Here is a 17,832-nt window from a genome sequence, read left to right as displayed (position 1 = left end):
CCACACGATTCGTTGAGGGGGTCGATCGATCAAATGATGTTTATGTTCGATCAAACGTTTGACGAATTCGGTTTTGCCTGAACCGCTAGGTCCAGCAATGAGCATGTTAAAGGGATGGCGAAGATACAAAGCCTCCCAACTGGCATGATCTAAGTGTTCGTCGATGACTTTGACAGTAGAGGAAGAGGGAGCAGAGACAGCAGAGGTAGTCATGGTGTGAGAAATGCCACTTGTGACACGAAAAACAAACAAGACGAGAGTTTATATACTTTTTCAGAACACGTTTATTGAATGTTTCAAACATGAATACGAAAGACAAAAATACATAAAAGCCAAAGGTTTAAGTACAACAATAAAAGGCACATGATAACCATCAACGTGGAATAAACACAAGTGTCTCTACAACAACATGTTTTGGGTAATGTTCTAACCAGTTCTATAGTAGGGGGTAAGGTCACACAAGTGTCCTCCCGAAAGGGTCTTTCAGGCCTGTCCACGACAGTCCTGTCCTGGGTGACGAGTTCTTCTGGCACCGTCACTAACACGGGTTGAAAAGTAACTTTTTTCCTTGAACAACTCTCGTGCATATTGGGCCACTTCTTGGGTCCAAGCCTCAAAACCCCATTCTTTCCAGGCACGGACATCTGTCCAATGGGGATATAAGTCACAAGCTACACACACATCGTCATACACGTCTTGGGTAGCTAAAAGTTGACGAATCTTTTTTTCCTGTTGAGGTCGAGAAGTATCCAGATGAAAACGCAAGGCTTTGAGCAAAAGGAGTTTTTCGTGACCATTTAAGGCCATGGAGGTGGTAAGTACTGATCGTAAAGAGTCCACAAAGAATCGGCTGGTAAACGAAATCCCAAAAAACAAGTCACTAAGACACACACCACTTGTCGTCCCAAATTGAATGGATACAGTTCTTGTAATAATCGATGGTAATGATCCACGGTTTGAATATGGTCATTGAGTTCCTTCCACGGAATCTGTTGGATGACATGTGACATAAACCGTGGCATGGCAGCCTGTTGTTATATTCTCTTTTTTTCGGATGCAATACACGTACTTTCTAGCCAGAGATCTTCGTTCTCCAGTAGGGAATCTAAATCTTGCATACTGTAACCGAAACGTCAGAGTTCGATTAGGTGTTTCCTCTTCCGCTAAGCAGATTCCACGTAAAATATGTTTGTAATCCTTTAACTTGTCTTCCTCAATGCGTTGCACTAGGTGAATCTCGAAGTAACCATAATCATGAACATGTCGATCATTAGCGACCTCAAAGTTTTGAACAATGTCTGACCATTGAAAGAATTTCTGACGAATCAGTTCTCTTATACCATTCAGGCACCAGTGGTTAAAGATCTGGTGACGTAACGGATGCAATTGTTCTTTACGTTTCACTTGTATTTTGACCAGCTCTCGGTAAATGCGTTCTCTCAACTCCACAGGCAAAGCATGAATGTTCTCTAGCAAAGTATCCATGAATAGGTCATACTAAATCCTCTTTGGTCTGACACAAGAAATGTGCTCTTTGCACAAACATGGTTTTACTTCAGTGTCGAATTTAAATCGTTGAGTCACTAATCTACACATTACAATTCGTTCAGAAGTTTCCTCTTTCACTAAGTTGACATTGTGTTCAAGATGTTGGTAATTCGTTAACTCTTCCTCTGGAATTCGATGCAGTAAGTTTACAGTGATGTAGTAGATAGAATCGTCCATACCAAACCAATCCTTTTTAAAACTAGAGGATCGTTGATCAATGTGCGTCCGATGGAACACTTTCAATTGAATCAGTCCTTGTATAGCCTTCAGGTACCAGTGGTTCAAACACCGGTGACGTAACGGATGCAATTGTTCTTTACGTTTCACTTGTATTTTGACCAGCTCTCGGTAAATACGTTCTCTCAACTCCACAGGCAAAGCACAAATGTTCTCTTGTAAAGTATCCATGAACAGATTATTATGGTAAGAAGTTACTTCAATGTCTCGGTCCCACTAAGGGTAAGTAATGACAATTCGGTGACCATCGAGCATGTTCTACGTAGGCCGAATCTTGCGGTTCCCAGTGGTGAAGTGACACACCGCAACTGAAGCACTTGACTTTATCTCCTTCGCCCAAGTAGAAAAATCCGGCTCTGGCTAATTCATCGGGGGTCGGTCCTCCCAGATACTTAGGCCATTTTCCTTTGAAAGATTGAAGACGATTTTCAAAGTCGCAGTATTCCGACAAACGCACAGGAAACGAATAGTCGTCTTTCACAGGTTCGTTTCGATGAGGGTTGAGTGACATGGGCAGGAGTTTGCTCAGGGCTGGATGACATCCGTAGGGGGGTAGACGTGAAGGTGAACATTCCCCTTTAAAACGAAACCCAGTAAAATGTCCAAGAGGACGAGCGGCATCACTTTCGCATCCCTCAGGTTTGACACGCACAGCATCACTTTCCATGACAGGGGTAGTGAGAACAAAGTTCCCATGATGCTTTACGGCATCGCTCAGGTCACAACGTACAGCATCGTACCCATCGCAAGGCTCACAATCGCACTCGTCTGCAAACTCCGTTACGCAATTACAATGGTAACCACATGGACAATCGCAGTTTCCTTCCGGACATTTTCCGTCGCAATGCATGGGTCTTATCCATCCAATATTAGTCACACTAGAGGAAGATACAACTTTTTTACAATCCCCAAACTGGAACGATGTCTCTTTCAAAGTATTCATCTTGTTCGCTCGATCTTGGTAGTCCCAATGAACTATCGATCTTGACCATAGCCCCCTTTCTATACTAGTCGCAATGCAGTCTCCAGCTTGTACATCTTTCCTTTTTTACGTTTTTTATGTCCTGTTCTGGAAGGCACCGTCTCTAAGGTACCGTCAACATTGTACCGTAGTGTGATGGGTGGAAAGGCCATAGAAAGGTAAGGACAGTGCGGAGACCATCGAGTATGTTCCAGAATAGCTGAATCTTTATAGATACATAGATCCATTCGTAACTTCAGTCCGCAAGCGAAACACTGTACCTCGTATCCCAATCCTGACTCAGGTCCCAAGTAGACAAATCCTGTTCTAGCTAAAACATGCGAAGAAGGTAATCCTTCCCTATCCGTAGGCCATTTCTGAAACGTGTCCAATCGACGGGCACAATCACAATAGTCAGGTAAGAAGACTGGAAAATGGTAGGGTTTGAACTTGGAGTTCTCATCGGGTTTCTCACTCGATTCTTGCTGTGGCGAAGTCATCTTTCTAGTGGGTGACTATCCTCTTACAACCAATGTTTTATACCAACGTGTCCATACGGTAAGGTGAAATGATTGGGAAGTCGCACTCGCTTCTGGTACACGATTTGATAGACTTTTTCCAAAGGTCGACTGACGATGTGGTGAGTGGGTAAACGTACAATCTTGTTGGGTTGGTGAGTGGTCACTTTAAAGTTTCCATCCTCTCCCGATTGCAAGGCTTCTTTCAATACCCCAAAGTTGACCACTGGACTGGTACGATAATTCAGAGTCAGTCCTTTCACTTTGCACGTCGTGTGCACTTCTCCTTGTTTGTCCCGGTATTCGTAGCCGTAATATTTTGGACCACCACTGACGAAACTTAGAATCTTGTCGTCGGGATGCTCGTCTGTCCAGGCTCCTAAACGGTCTCCTTCGATGTTAGGGTGATGTTGAATCGGGCGATGGATGTAAATGCAACTGTCCGTGTCAAAGTACAGGACGCGTTCTTCTAACAGTTCTAAAGCTTCGTACAATTTTAAGCGAGCATGAGCTGTCACGTAAGCCGCAATGATGACATTTCCAAAAGGGTCGTCTTGTACAAAGTCCAGATCTTCTTCGTAATTGACCAAGATCAAATTCTCTCGAACGACGTCCACGTGTTTCATGTATTTGGTTTTGTCGTGAATCATGTGGAAGTAGCGGGAAGGTTCTGTCAAATATTCCGTCTTGGGTAAACACGGTCGTTGTGCCATTTTACCCCACAAGCAATTTAACATCACTTTGGCAAAGGATCGCCTGCCTTCGTTCTTCTCGATGCGGTCTAAAGAGATGCCTTCTTGTTCGTAGTATTTCTCTTTGAATTTTATTTGGTCTTCGGGAGTGTGACACCAGGAAGGATAGCCGCTGGCTTCTTGCTTCAGTTTCAAAAAGGCATCCACGTAGTCTGCGAAAATGCCTTTCTGAGTAGGGTCACCCTTGTGGTATTGTTGTGTCTTGGGAAAGTGGCAAATTTCGTACACTTCTAACAGTTGGTATCCCATGTCCAGAGCTTTGAACAATTCTACGCTGACCCAGGTTCCCGTCAAGGCCCGTTCTTCCTGGCTGTGCTGACAAGGTTGGTCTTGGTTGCACGTTTCGGCACAAGTACGGCACAAAGGAAACATCAGTTTGCCTTGACAATGGTGAGGTAAGACGGGATGGCATAGGTTCGTGGGAGGCAAAACTTTACACTTGATCAAACCTTCGTATTGTCGAATGTTTTTCAGGTCGATGTGTTCCGTCAGCAATTGCGGGTGCCCTACAGGAAAGCGACAATATTTGCACACGTAGGGATACAGCGAACACACGTCCAAGTATTTGATTTCTTCTCCTTTCTCTTCGTCGGCTTGGTACAGCAAACAGGTGGCATTGGTCCTTCCTCCGTACAAACTATCCCTCGGGTTCAGCGGGTCCATGAACTGGTAACTTTCCACGAGGCGTTTAAACTCGGGATCGGTTTTCATACGGTGATCGTACTCGTGTTCCCACATTTCCACCACTTGGTATCCTTGCTGTTCTAACTTTAGGCGCCGCTGACAAGTGTCCTGGTACAAGTCTTCCATGGTTCGTTGCAAAAACTGATTTTTAGTGCCACGGTCAGGGTAACAGACGGGACATCCGTGAAATAAGCAACCGTTAAACTCGTACACGATCTTGGGGTTTTCTAAGTCCCAGCCATCGACCGAATACGTTCCGATGGTCTTTTCGCCCCCTCCGTTGCGGGCATGCTGTATCCACTTGTCTTCCTTGTCGCACAAGTAATGTAACCAACGTAGGGCTTTGACCGAGTATTGACGTTTGACATAGTGGGTCGTTTGAGGACTGATGACAGCCACGGTGTTTGCAGGCATGAATCGTTGGCGGTACACTAAGGAACACGCTTTGGCAATGGTGCAAGCTTCTTTCAAAGGATCGACCCCTCCGTGTTCCATGAACAGTTCTCGAAATTTTCCACAGCAACGCCGTAAAATGTCCACGTCGGAACGACAATACTTTAGCATTTCTTCCTGAAAGTCGAAAGGGTCCGAGGCGTGAGCCTGGTACCAAGCGTAGAAAGCTTCTCGTTGTTCGGTACGCATGTTGTCGGGGTCGTAATAGTGAGCCTCAGGTAAATGGGGTAGAACGGCGTGTTGATTGGCTTCCGTATTGAAAAAGTGTGGAAAGTACCCTTTAGCCATTTCTGTCATTCCAAACGTTTTAGGCATTCGACTCAAAGGCATGGCCAAATAACTCATAGAATCTTTAAACTGTACTTGTCCCACTTGCATGAAAATGATTTTGGCTCCGTTCAAAGTCACTTTAGGACGCTCGGTGCCTTGTTCCGTATAGTGCCTCAAAAGAAACTGTCCATCGTATCCGGAGAAATTGTGAGCCATCACCGTGGCATGACGATGACAATCTCCGTAACGTTGGATGTCCTCTTGGCTCCACGTCTTGTCGACGGGGTCTAAGACCCATTGGGCAAAATCGGCTAACGTGTTCGGTCCTCGAAAGATTTTTTCACGCCCTCCGGGAATCTTGCTGCAGTGAGGGCAATGACTGAAGATAGGTTCTTGAATGCACTTCTCGCACGCTCGATGAGCCACGCAGAAATTAGGAATGTGAATGCCAGTCTCTTGCATGCATTCGAAATCGAAAAAGATGAAATTGCCTTTCTTCTTGTGACCGTCCTCTTTCTCTGGTGGGGGTTGGTATTTTTGCACGTAACATTGGTGTTCCAAGTCCACGATGTGGTGATAAATGTGACATTTTTTCTTTCCTGAACATACGTGTGCCTTGGTATTATTGGTACGTATGACTTGTTCACACGTAGGGCACAATCTCAGGAGTTGACAAGCACATTTCTGCTGTGAACCTTGCGTTTTCAGATGTTGTTGGTAACAGGTAGGGCTGACAAACGTGCGCAGACAAGTTGAACAAGGCACTGGTTCTTCGCTCAGACAGGGTGAAGAGGCCAAACATCCTGAGCATTTCGATCCACAATGCTTGTGTTGCTCTCGATTATTATAACCATGGTCACATTTCTCACAGTAATAACCGTATCCCAGGAATCCGGTGATACTGGTAATGGTATCGAAATGGTCATCGTGATGATAAACATGAATGTATTTTCCGTCCTTAAAATCTTGCCCTCGAAACAACAGAGGCCCGCGCACTTCTTGAGGGTGCACTTTCAAAGTGTATCGTGGAGCTAGGGCATCTTGCAATTTTTGCATCTCAGGAATGCCACAGGGTGTGTCTTTGGACATGCCAGCTTGTCGTAACAGGAGTTCTGCTTCACTTCGTTGTTTGGCTCGGTCCGATTGTCGAATGTTCTCCCAGTCTCTTTTCCATTCTGCCGTGTCGTTCTTGTTGACATAGGTTCGTCCCACCACGATGGCACGGGCTAAACACATCTGGTCATGAGGATTGTGAATTTGGACAAGGCTACGCTTAATGCTGCGAAGGTCGTTCACCAATAACATCTTTTTGCGTCCGGTCCCTTGAGGAGGAGAGACGTGGGTCATGTCCAATGTGGCTTTTCCATCGGTGATGTCAAACTGGTCATTAGATTGTTGCACGTGTTGAATCTTGTCCATGACTTTGGAAGCGGTCAATTCTGCAGGGGTGCTAAACTCGATCCAAACAGGGGATTTCAAACCGTCGTGTTGTATGGAAAGTCTCAAGCGATCGTCTTCTTTGGGTTGACATTGTCGCTTGAGTGAAGTGAGCAGAGAATCCCACACTCCGGTGATGAACCCTTCTGCTTTCTCTAACGGTACTTCGGACTTGAAATCTTTAAACTTCACCGTGTATTTGTAAGCCGTGGTTCTAAATTTTCTAGAGGAGCGCTTTTCCGTCTCTCGAATGGAATAGTATTTTTCAGGGTTGACTAAGGGTGGTGCACTTGGTTTAGAGGTTTCAAATTCTGGTTCACTCATGTCCTCTTCAAAATCACTGGTATGAATTTGTGCCAAGATTTCAGCCCTGGTTCGAGGCGATAGATCACGTTTCTGCCTCTTACTTTCTTCTTCTTCTTTCTTCTCGAATGAATTAGATCGTTTCATCTTGAAAGCAAAAAGTCAAATGACTCAAGTTCAAACACCATGAGCTTCTTTATAGTCATAGCAGACCAGCGTATATAAAAGGGTGTGTGTCTTATCCTTGCACTATTCATTTCACTCTCAAGCCGAGCACAACGATGGAAGAGACTAACCAGATGGAACGTTTCGTCAGAGCTTTGCGAGGGTCATTAGAAAATTCTCTTCAGACCAGCCGACGGACTACTCTCCTTCCTTTAGAGATAAAAGTCAAGATACTTGCTATATCTGTCAGAAGAAAGGGCATTGGTCTTCAGAGTGTCCAGACCGTCAAAAAAGAACAAAAACAGAGACTAAAAAAGACAAAAGTCAAGATACCTGTTATTATTGTAAAGAAAAAGGACATTGGTCTCCAGATTGCCCAAAAAAGAAACAAGAGGAGTCAGAAGAAAAGAGGGATTCTTCAGAAGAAGAGAGGGATTCTTCGAAAGAAGAGAGGGATTCTTCGAAAGAAGAGAGGGATTCTTTAGAGGAAGAAGAGGAAGAAAAAAGACAATTCTATTTACAAGAGGCAAAGAAACAGGAGAAGAAGAAAAGAAGAAGGGAAGAAAATGAGGAAAAGACGGTGAAGAAATTCAAAAAACAGAGAGACTAAACAAGGAGAAAGAAGAAGTCAATGAACTTTTTATTAAAGTGTTGTGTTGTGAATTGTGAATTGGATTGTAAAAAAATGGAGAAAAGAATAAACTAATGATATAAGGTAAGTGTCTTTGAGTTGTGATTTTAAAATAAGAACGTACACTCACGCACTCATACACAGACACGTACTATAAGGTAAAATGGGTGGGGTTTATTTTTTTTTTAGTTATTGGCAAATTGAAATTGTATTTCTTTTCGAGAAATGTGGGTGGCCCTGAAAAGGGCCTTTTTTCTTCATGGTGAAAGGGTGAGTTTAAGCAATCAACTTTAACTGCCTTATGCCTTTGCCACGGCCAAGGCCTACTTCTGGACTGCGTAATGTTGATGATGATAATGATTGGGTTGAAATCACTAAGGGTGGTACGGTAGGCTTAGTCACAGGGTTGACGTGTTTAGCTCGGGAAGGTCGTATTCTCTTCGGTCGTGATAAAGAAGTCTGATACATTTGTTTCAGACTTCTTAACTCCGCTAAAATGTCCAACAGTACCGTGACCGTTTGATTTTCACCCTCTTGTTTCTTTGCTGCTACTTCTTCTTGCTGTTGTTGCTGTTGTTTTTTTTCTTACCTCTTCTTCTTGTTGCTGTTGCTGTAGGAGAAAAGCCTGTTCCGCTTCCTTTTGTCGTTGTATAAATTTCTCCAATTCTTCTTTCTGTCTCTGTCTAAAATTCTCCACTTGCGGTAATGAAGAAGGTAACGAAGGTTCCGGAACAAATTCTTGCGAGGAGAGAAAATCCACAAAATCCCAATTCACCTCTTCTGAAAGTAAGTCCGGGTTCCCTTGGGCGGTCTCCGCTGCTGGTGCACCCCATTGGATCGCTTTCTGAGTTTCCGTCATGTTGAATCACTGTCGCATAGATTGACTGCACACAAGCGCTAGCAGATCTATATTGACTAAGTGACGTCACAGACTGCTCTCTTCGGATTGGATGCGGCTGGCTGAATTTTGTAACGCGTGTTCGGATTGGTGAATGAACTCAATCCGTTTCAATCCTACCTGTACCTATAAATAAGCGCAGTTCAGTGCATTGATTCACCTGTTTCTAGTAGCCTCAAGATGTGGACCGACGTTCATTCTTCAACCCTTGTGTCAACAATGATGTTCAGAACGGACATGCTCATGTATGTCCGGTCCAAGTGGACTGTTGTTGATAGGACAGATACAAGTCTATGGATGAGGAGAGTTTATATAGAAAGACAAGGATGTCTCAAGAGGGTACTTGTGTATGGACCGGCAGTTAGAAGGAGTTTAAGAAGAAGAAGATGTAACAGATGCCATCTATGTTAATATTAATATTAACATAAACCCAAAGGCCCTTTTCAGGGCCAGCCATATTTCTCGAAAAGAGATAGCCTTTCCATTGCCTACCCCTTTTTTTATTTTATTTTTTTTTAAAAAAAATAGAGTCCCTCCCTGTTTCAATTTTACATAGACCCTATACAGTCCCAGGGGTTTTTGACCATGTTAAATTTACATAGACCCTATATTGTCCCAAGGGTTTTTGGCCATGTTAATTCCCATAGACCCTATACAGTCCCAGGGTATTTGGCCATGTTAATTCCCATAGACCCTATATTGTCCCACGATTTTTCTCCATGTTAAATTTACATAGACCCTATATTGTCCCAAGGGTATTTTTAATGATAAATCCCATAGACCCTATAATATCCCCCTTCACTACTTATGTATCTACCCCTAGACAGCGTAAATGATCTTCGGTTACGTCTGTCTTTCTCAACAGTATCAAAGTGTTTAAGTTATGTCATAAAATCTATGCAGTTTTTCACCTATATCTATACACCTTCAGGTCATCAGCATGCAATTATTTCAGTTGTCTCTACTCCTCAATATTAAGATATTGGCTCAGTTGTGTATGTATTCCAAAGTAATATGAAAGTGGCCCTGCTGGATATGTATAGTTAAGTAATATGAACGTGGCTCAGCTGGGTATGTATCGATAAGTAATATGAAAGTGGCTAAGCTGAGTATTATTGCTAAGTAATATGAAAGTGGCTCAGCTGAGTACGTATTGATAAGTAATATGAAAGTGGCTCAGCTGAAAATGTATTCGTAAGAAATATGAAAGTGGCTCAGCTATGTTTTTCTTTCCAAGCAAAATAATGGTGACAGTTATGAAGATGGGAAGATCGTAAAGTTTGCAAGTTAGTCAATAAAGACAAAGAAACCGAATACGTGGTTGTTTAGATTCTTATTTAGTTTATATTTACAAATAAATCTAAACTGATCTTGTATTTTATTCCCTTCTATGAGATTGATGATAGCGTCACTACCTTTTCAATAACCACATACGCTATCATAAATCAGCTTCATTATGAATTAGTGAGTTATTAAATGCGCGTGACACCCTGGCCGCAACTTGCTTTTCTCCACCCAAGCACACATAATACTTTACATTTCGTCGCCGACGTTATCAACCATTGACATTGAAAGAAAAACAAAAGTAGTTACGAAAAGAACAAATGCAAAAGGACGAAAGAGAGAAAGAGAAAGAGATGGAACTGCAACTGCAAATGCAATGAGAGAAGGAAGAGAAGGAATATCAATTTAGAATGAAATAAAATGGAACTGGCAAGTGAAAAGCACATTGGTACTTCAAATACAAACTTAAGTTTTTATCTTGCAAAGAATATTAGATTAGTGTCCCTATTCAGAGAAAAGGAAGTAGACATATATTTTCCTTATTTTCTAAAAGTTGAAGAAAATTTGAAATGACCAAGGGAGCATTGGGCTCAATTTTTACAACGTGTACTCAATGGTAAAACCAATGTTATTTACTGTTTACTGTCAGTTCAACAAACCTCTGACTATGATATAGTTGATGAATATATATTGATGGGTTATGAGTTAGTAGGGCTCTTACACTGGAAAGTGTATTTTGTGCTTTTTGGACTTATTTCAAATTACGTGGATTTAAAAGGATTTATACTTTTTTTTCACTGGAAATTACGTGTGCTTATATAAAATTCTTGAACAAACACAGCTTTTATTAAAAATGTATACGGATTTCCAAAACCTGAGTGATATTTCTAGTTTCTACAAGGAGCTGTAGACTGCAGCACACGACAGGTTACAGCATACGTCATCGTCTTCCATCTTGGATACTTTGTCGGGACGCGAACTTAAATCATTAGAACATTTTATTATAAATTGTATTCGTGTATTATTCTTGGATTAATTTTGGATTTGATTCTTAAAACCGTTAGTACATATATTTTTATTTTTGCAGAATTGTTCCAGGGAAATCAGTTATTATATTATATTTTTTCAAAGCTTGTTGTTTTCACTCGTTCTTGGGTTACTGTTTATTCAATCCTAAACCGGAAACACGTTCTTATTTTTGATTGTCTTTAACTGCTAAATCAACGACCAATCACCTATGTGTCGCTGCTTTAAGTCTGTTTTTACATGGAACATGATGAACATAGCACGTGTGGTCAGTTTGGTTAACTGAGCATCGCCAAATTTTGGTCGATCTCGTTAAGCAAGTGGTATATCAAGTAGCCCTCAAGGACAGCAGTAATTATACCATGATAGACGTTTTTCTCCAAGATAGTTTGCCCTTGGATTTCTTGGCAAATATTTTGCAATCACAACACGAGCACGTGCCTCTGATAGCATATCTGTGATTCCTCGTTATCGCCGATATAGGATCGTTCGTCTCAGTGATCATTTCATACCCAACATAATATTCAGTCATGATAATTGTATAACAGTTACAGCCAATAGAGTTTATCGGTTTTTCAGATACCATCGACGCTATTCCACTTAAGTATCACCATGTGCTACCAAATTCAGTTCGTGAGATAATTATTAGACATCTTGGGTCTCGTACAAACAAACTGCTTCCCAGGTTGATAATTAGGTGTTGAGGTGCGATAAACATTATTTTGCTGTGCCGTCCGCAGATGACCAGCACTGTTAGGATGTTATCAGAGATTTCAACGCTACTGTTGGTGAAACTCGCGACGGCGATATATCATCGAATAATGAATATCCCATTGGTAACCCATCCCTATTTATCACAGGTATTAATTTTACAATCTACAGGCAACGTACTAACCACTGTTGATTTTGCGGTGTCAAGCAGCCCAAAAGAGGACCTAGGTGGCAATCGATATCGAGAAGGCTCATGAATACTATATAGCTAAAACGACCTATCTCAGAATTTATGTTTGCTAAGTAGGATAATCTATACCATTCGAAACATTGGCCAAGTTGATCTTCAGTTCATATATCTAACTCAAACTAAGTCCATCGATCTCTCCTGGGATATAGAAATGCATATTTTTCCCCGATGTTATTCCAACCAGCAAATCGTGGTTTGGAACATTAGCGAGTTAACTCCATCCCACTGTTATATACATAGGGAAAAGCTAATACTTAAATATAGCTTGCGCGCTAATATTCACATTTCATAACGCCAGTTTGTGTTATTTTGCTCTGCACGTTCACTAATTTATAGCATGAATCAGGTTTATATTCGATGGTGTGACCTATATATTTTTCAATTTTGAATTTCTTGACCTATATACCGTACAATTTGAAACATACCATCTATATAATAGATTTTCTATGAAACTATGACATTATTATTATGTAAGTGTTTTTTGATCAGCATCATCGTATATTCGTAAAATTATCATTATTATTTGTATTCTCGTTTTAGTATAATTTTCTTGAGGATTGCATGTTACACCTTGTCAAGATTTTATGGTTTACATGTACTAAACAGTTCTTTAGAGTCCTTTGGTCGTAATGGAAGAGAAACAATATAATAACACAATCATTGCTCCACATTGTTGTTAAAACCATGCATTAATCCATACAAATGTTAATAATTTTATAATCAATTTTTTTACAATAATTAATTAATTTGTATGGAAACACCATAAAGTTAGCTGACAAGTGTTCTATAGTTTTGCCAATGAATGCACTAACTACATATCTGACGCTAGCAGACAACAGCCAATGATCTAACTTTGTGTGGGAAAAAAACGGACTACATAGTTAATAAGACAGACAACTAACACGAGGTCTGTCATTGTGTAAATAAATAAAACTATGTCCATACCAAAAAAAGGCAATTATGAGGGTACTAATTCATTTGAAAACAAAAAGATATAGTACATTATGATAAGTCAACACAATTCGTCTTAAATGCGAACGTTCAACTGCAGTTCATTTAGGTGAGTAACGTCTCGTCAACTGTCTTTCTATGCATGAATATATGTGTCTTTAGCACAGCGCCATTTCAAGCTTGAAAGTAAACCAAGACTATAGCTTTGTATAGGTGGGCCATAATTGGATTCAGATGTGCATGGGTTTTGAAAAGGTACAAACCTAGATTACGAGAGAGACAAGCATATCATATATTAAGGTTTGACATCTGATATATCCTTTATTGTATAGTGTTTTCAATATATACAGAACTACGCTGAAATATTATACTCGTCACATTCAGATGTGCATGGTTTATATATATATATATATATATATATATATATATATATATATATATATATATATATATATATATATATATTCACCTTCATCGTGACCTCAAAGCATACAGTAACACAGATTCCTTGTCACATTGTGCACAGTTTTCGAACACTCATGACCTCATGTTTGACACTAATGCAAAGTAATTGTCACATTTTTGTAGACATGACATCATGCCCCATGTTATAACTCAGGCAAAACCTTGTCACATATGCTCGTCTTTCTTACGGTCATGACCTTATGTCTGACACTAATTAAAAGTCCATGTCACCTTTGATGTAGTCAGGACGTCATGTCTGATATTAATTCAAAGTCCCTGTCACCTTTTTCATAGCAGTGACCTTGTGTCTGACACTATTGTAGAGTCTATCACATACTGCTAATCTTTCTTATGACCAATAGCTCATATCTAACGCTAACGCAGAGTCCTTGGCACATAATAATCATTATTCCTATAGCCAACTATATGCAGAGGCCTTTTCATATATGCTCACCTTTCTTACAGTCACGAACTTATGTCTGGCACTAATGCAAAATCCTTGTCACATTTTGTCTAGAGATGCCCTATTGCCTATCACTAATGCAAAGTCCTTGCATATATATATATATATATATATATATATATATATATATATATATATATATATATATATATATATATATATATATATATAATCTTGAAATCGCGTTAATTTGAACTCAGAAGTAGGAAACATTTTTAGAAAAATAATATGCCAACAACAGAGTCGTGCAATATTATTTAACCGGATTTAAGAACTCATTTCATAACAAAGGAGCCCACTCAATATAAATACTCGACCAAAGGGGAAGGAATACGGATAGCAAAGTATTCAAGTCGTCAACGAAATAGGACAGCAACAGTTAACATCAATGAGTTATATTTCTTGTAGATACCCCTGTGTACAACATGTTGCATGTCTCTATCCATATTCCGCAGAATTTAGCCAAGGTTTGTTCGATATCTCTACCCAAGCTAACCCGGGCTGATTGCCACGGTGTATTATTAAGAAATTCACTTATCTCCCATTTCCTCGGCTGGATATTAATATTAAAATGTTACAGAGAATGTAAGACTAAAGCAAATATATATATATATATATATATATATATATATATATATATATATATATATATATATATATATATCAGATCGTAATCTGTCTTCATAAATTCTTCAGGAACATTTGACATCGAATGCATGTATTTCACACGCAGTCTATCAAATGTAACATCTTTTCATCAGAAAACTGTCACTGGGTCTAAATATTACGGTAACATATCTTCTTGAGCAGCTGAACAGATCAGGCGAAACATTTTTAAATACAGTAGAAAGTATTTTCAGTTGAAAGAGTCTACATTAAACGTAAAAACAGTAAGTATGAGTTTTAAATAAACGAAACTAATTACAAACCGTAGTTGAATTATTTTCTTATATTATAGAATTTGAAGAAATAAAAATGTTTGGCACAAGAGAAAACATCAAAATAGATTGAAAGCATTCCCGTTTCATACTGTGCCCAGAAATCTACGTCAGCTAAATCAAATGTTAAAAAATGACAACTTTCAATATAAATCAAATTTTCACATTGGCCTTAAAAAATCACGTAGCTTTTCTCCTACCTTGAGTTCGTTCCACACAGTATTGCTAATGCCACCTGAATGTGTCTGTCACTGGATATTCACATAATAGTGTCGAAATGTTGCTGAAATTACCGAATTCTTTAGTGCACAAATGATTTCAACATAATTTGTATCGACATACACATACTATTCATTCGATTTACGTATGAAAGGAGTGATTTGTGTAAAGGTAATCGTCCATGTTCATCCTGACTTTTATAACGCGCTGGGCATTATGGGTAATGTAGCGTGCATCAGGTTACGGCATATCGTCTGCATCGTGTTTTAGTTTTACCTGGAATGCAGTCTGACGTAAAATGTCAGCAACATACTAAGAATCCAACTATTAATCTTGTTAAAAGTAAAGTTATGGTCTTTAGAGTGGTGGCGAATTAAGGCAAAGTGAATCATGGTATATATCCGGGAGTAATATTGATGTGCAGGGGAGTTGAATTACCCTACTCTTGTCTTCGCAAGCGATGACAAAGTGGATAAAGTTCAACAAACACTGGCTCAAAAAGCACTAAAGCCATTAAATATTCATATCTGTAATCTGAGGTAACAAATGTTATTTAAATTGTAATAGATTTTTTAAAGCTGTTTGATAGTTATGTTGTTCTAGTGTTGAATTAGGTATCAGACGGATAATATTTTCACTAATTTGACGAAATCGAACGTGTAGAATGAAGGTATTTAAAATATTTGCTAAATGCAGAAAATATCTACTTTTGAAGTCGGTGCATACTTTGCACTTCCAAGAATCACATTTAAACATTGAAGACTTGTTAAGGTATTCAAAATTAAAAAATATGTACATATTATGCGAAGAACTGCATAGAGACAATTAAATGATACAATAACTTAAATAATACTATCAATTTGGACAAAGTCTTTAAAGATTCTTAAACCAATTTCAACTGTATTGTAGTATGGATGTTTCCTTATTCGGTAACGTGGTTTTAGCTTGTACAAAGATTTAAAGAAAGAGTTACAGATGCTTTTATATCAAGCTGAAAATCAATATATTTGTATCATCATAATTTGAACATTCATGAATATGAACTACACGCAAAACAATAAGACTGTCGTTCATTTCCTTGGTTTAATGATATGTTTACGCTTTGGATTTTAATGTGTCTGTTGTTTCAGACTCTCGCTTACAGTTAGAATCAACACACAATGGCGAAGACCTTAACGAACTGTGAGTTAAAGAACACGTTGATTATGGGAGTGAGGGCGCTGTTCAGACAGTACGATCTAATACAAATTGAATACAATATAAGCTGGAGGTGTCATGTAAAGGAAGTGATTAGCAAGGGCGACGCCTTAAAGCAATATTCCACGTGTGAAAAGAAGCAATAGACGTATGTAATATAAATTACAGGTATTTTTTTTTTTTTTTTTTTAGATTTTGACAAACCTGATAAAGATGCGTAACTTGTTGGATAGCACATATTTGCAATCAAGAGACAGGACAGGTGATAATTCATTTGTTGTTAGTGGAGCTTACTGCGTATTCAAATTTGTCTTAGCTTAAACTAAATGCATACATCCATTTTTGAGTCAAACAAGATAAATATAATACTTCCTGAGATATACTGGTTGCACAAATAAATAAGACACAGGTCTATTTCGATTTAATCTCAATTTCAGCCGGAAGAGCTGCGAGTAATAAAGGTTCTCCTTCGTTATTAATACACCTGGCAAAGAAACAAAGTGTCACCAACGGATGGAAACAGAGAAAAACATATCTATATGCATCTGAATCTATCTCATATTTCAACAAAATATGCATCGTATTTTGTCGGGAATCTATGTTTGATAGGCCGTAGATTATACCTCAGTAACTGCGTCGGTAATTTTGAAATATCCGTTTAATTGTACAATTTTCCTCCAAAAACACCAATTTGAATTAAATATCTTGACCTTATGACCTTATGACCTAATTTTAAAATCCAACAATGCAGAAAAAAATCATGTATGGAAAATACATCAAACATTTTAATTTACATAAAGTTCAACCATGAATGGGATAGGTTGTATCTTTTGCAAGTATGGGATAGGTAACATTTGATATCATTCAACAAGGTTTATCAATTTATTATCAAATAATTTTCTATTCTAATTTCTCATACAACGATAAACAATATATGGTCATTACAATTTTGGAAATTCCGTATGACCATGTGAAGCATTTCCCTTGTATTAGAACAAGAAGATATTTGTCGCTTGTTTTGTATTCATTTTCTAACATAAGAAACGGATTAATGTAATATATATATACAACCGTTTCTTTTAAATTATATATGACATGAGTGTGATTAATTGTTTAACGAAATAAAGAAAGAGAGAGAGAGAAACAGAAAGAGATATATATTACTTTACTAAGCTTAATGCGACTGCTTTGTCCACGATAGAGTGGATGGTTGTAAAAGCACCTATAAAACTCTACCACCCATGTGCATTATCTTTTCTCCGGAACGATGTACCGAGGATCATTGTATTATTACAAGGGAACAAACATAAAAGAGAATCAACTTTCAGAAAGGTATACAAAAACCTGCCGAAGGTTACTATCAAATTATCATAGAAGAGCCTGCCCTAAATATAATTGACAAAAATCTCAAACTCTTAGATAACGACACGAGTGTCTTGAAAGATAGATGGAGCACTTAGTTCCGTCTTTG

At 39.0% G+C, this 17,832-nt stretch overlaps 1 long non-coding RNA gene across 1 annotated transcript in view; it reads right to left on the bottom strand.

Annotated features, from left to right (window-relative positions):
• LOC149788884 (uncharacterized) overlaps positions 1-15,413 on the bottom strand; it is a 56,979-nt gene extending 41,566 nt beyond the window's left edge. The window contains exon 1 of the long non-coding RNA XR_016424273.1: positions 15,146-15,413. This is a non-coding gene — a long non-coding RNA (uncharacterized LOC149788884). The remainder of the gene's footprint in view (positions 1-15,145) is intronic.
• Between the last annotated feature and the right edge of the window lie 2,419 nt (positions 15,414-17,832).

The sequence above is a fragment of the Sinohyriopsis cumingii genome, chromosome 11 (assembly GCF_028554795.1).
Source record: "Sinohyriopsis cumingii isolate HCF-2022 chromosome 11, ASM2855479v2, whole genome shotgun sequence".
NCBI classification, from domain to species: Eukaryota; Metazoa; Mollusca; class Bivalvia; order Unionida; family Unionidae; genus Sinohyriopsis; species Sinohyriopsis cumingii.
This window is presented reverse-complemented; position numbering and strand designations above follow the sequence as displayed.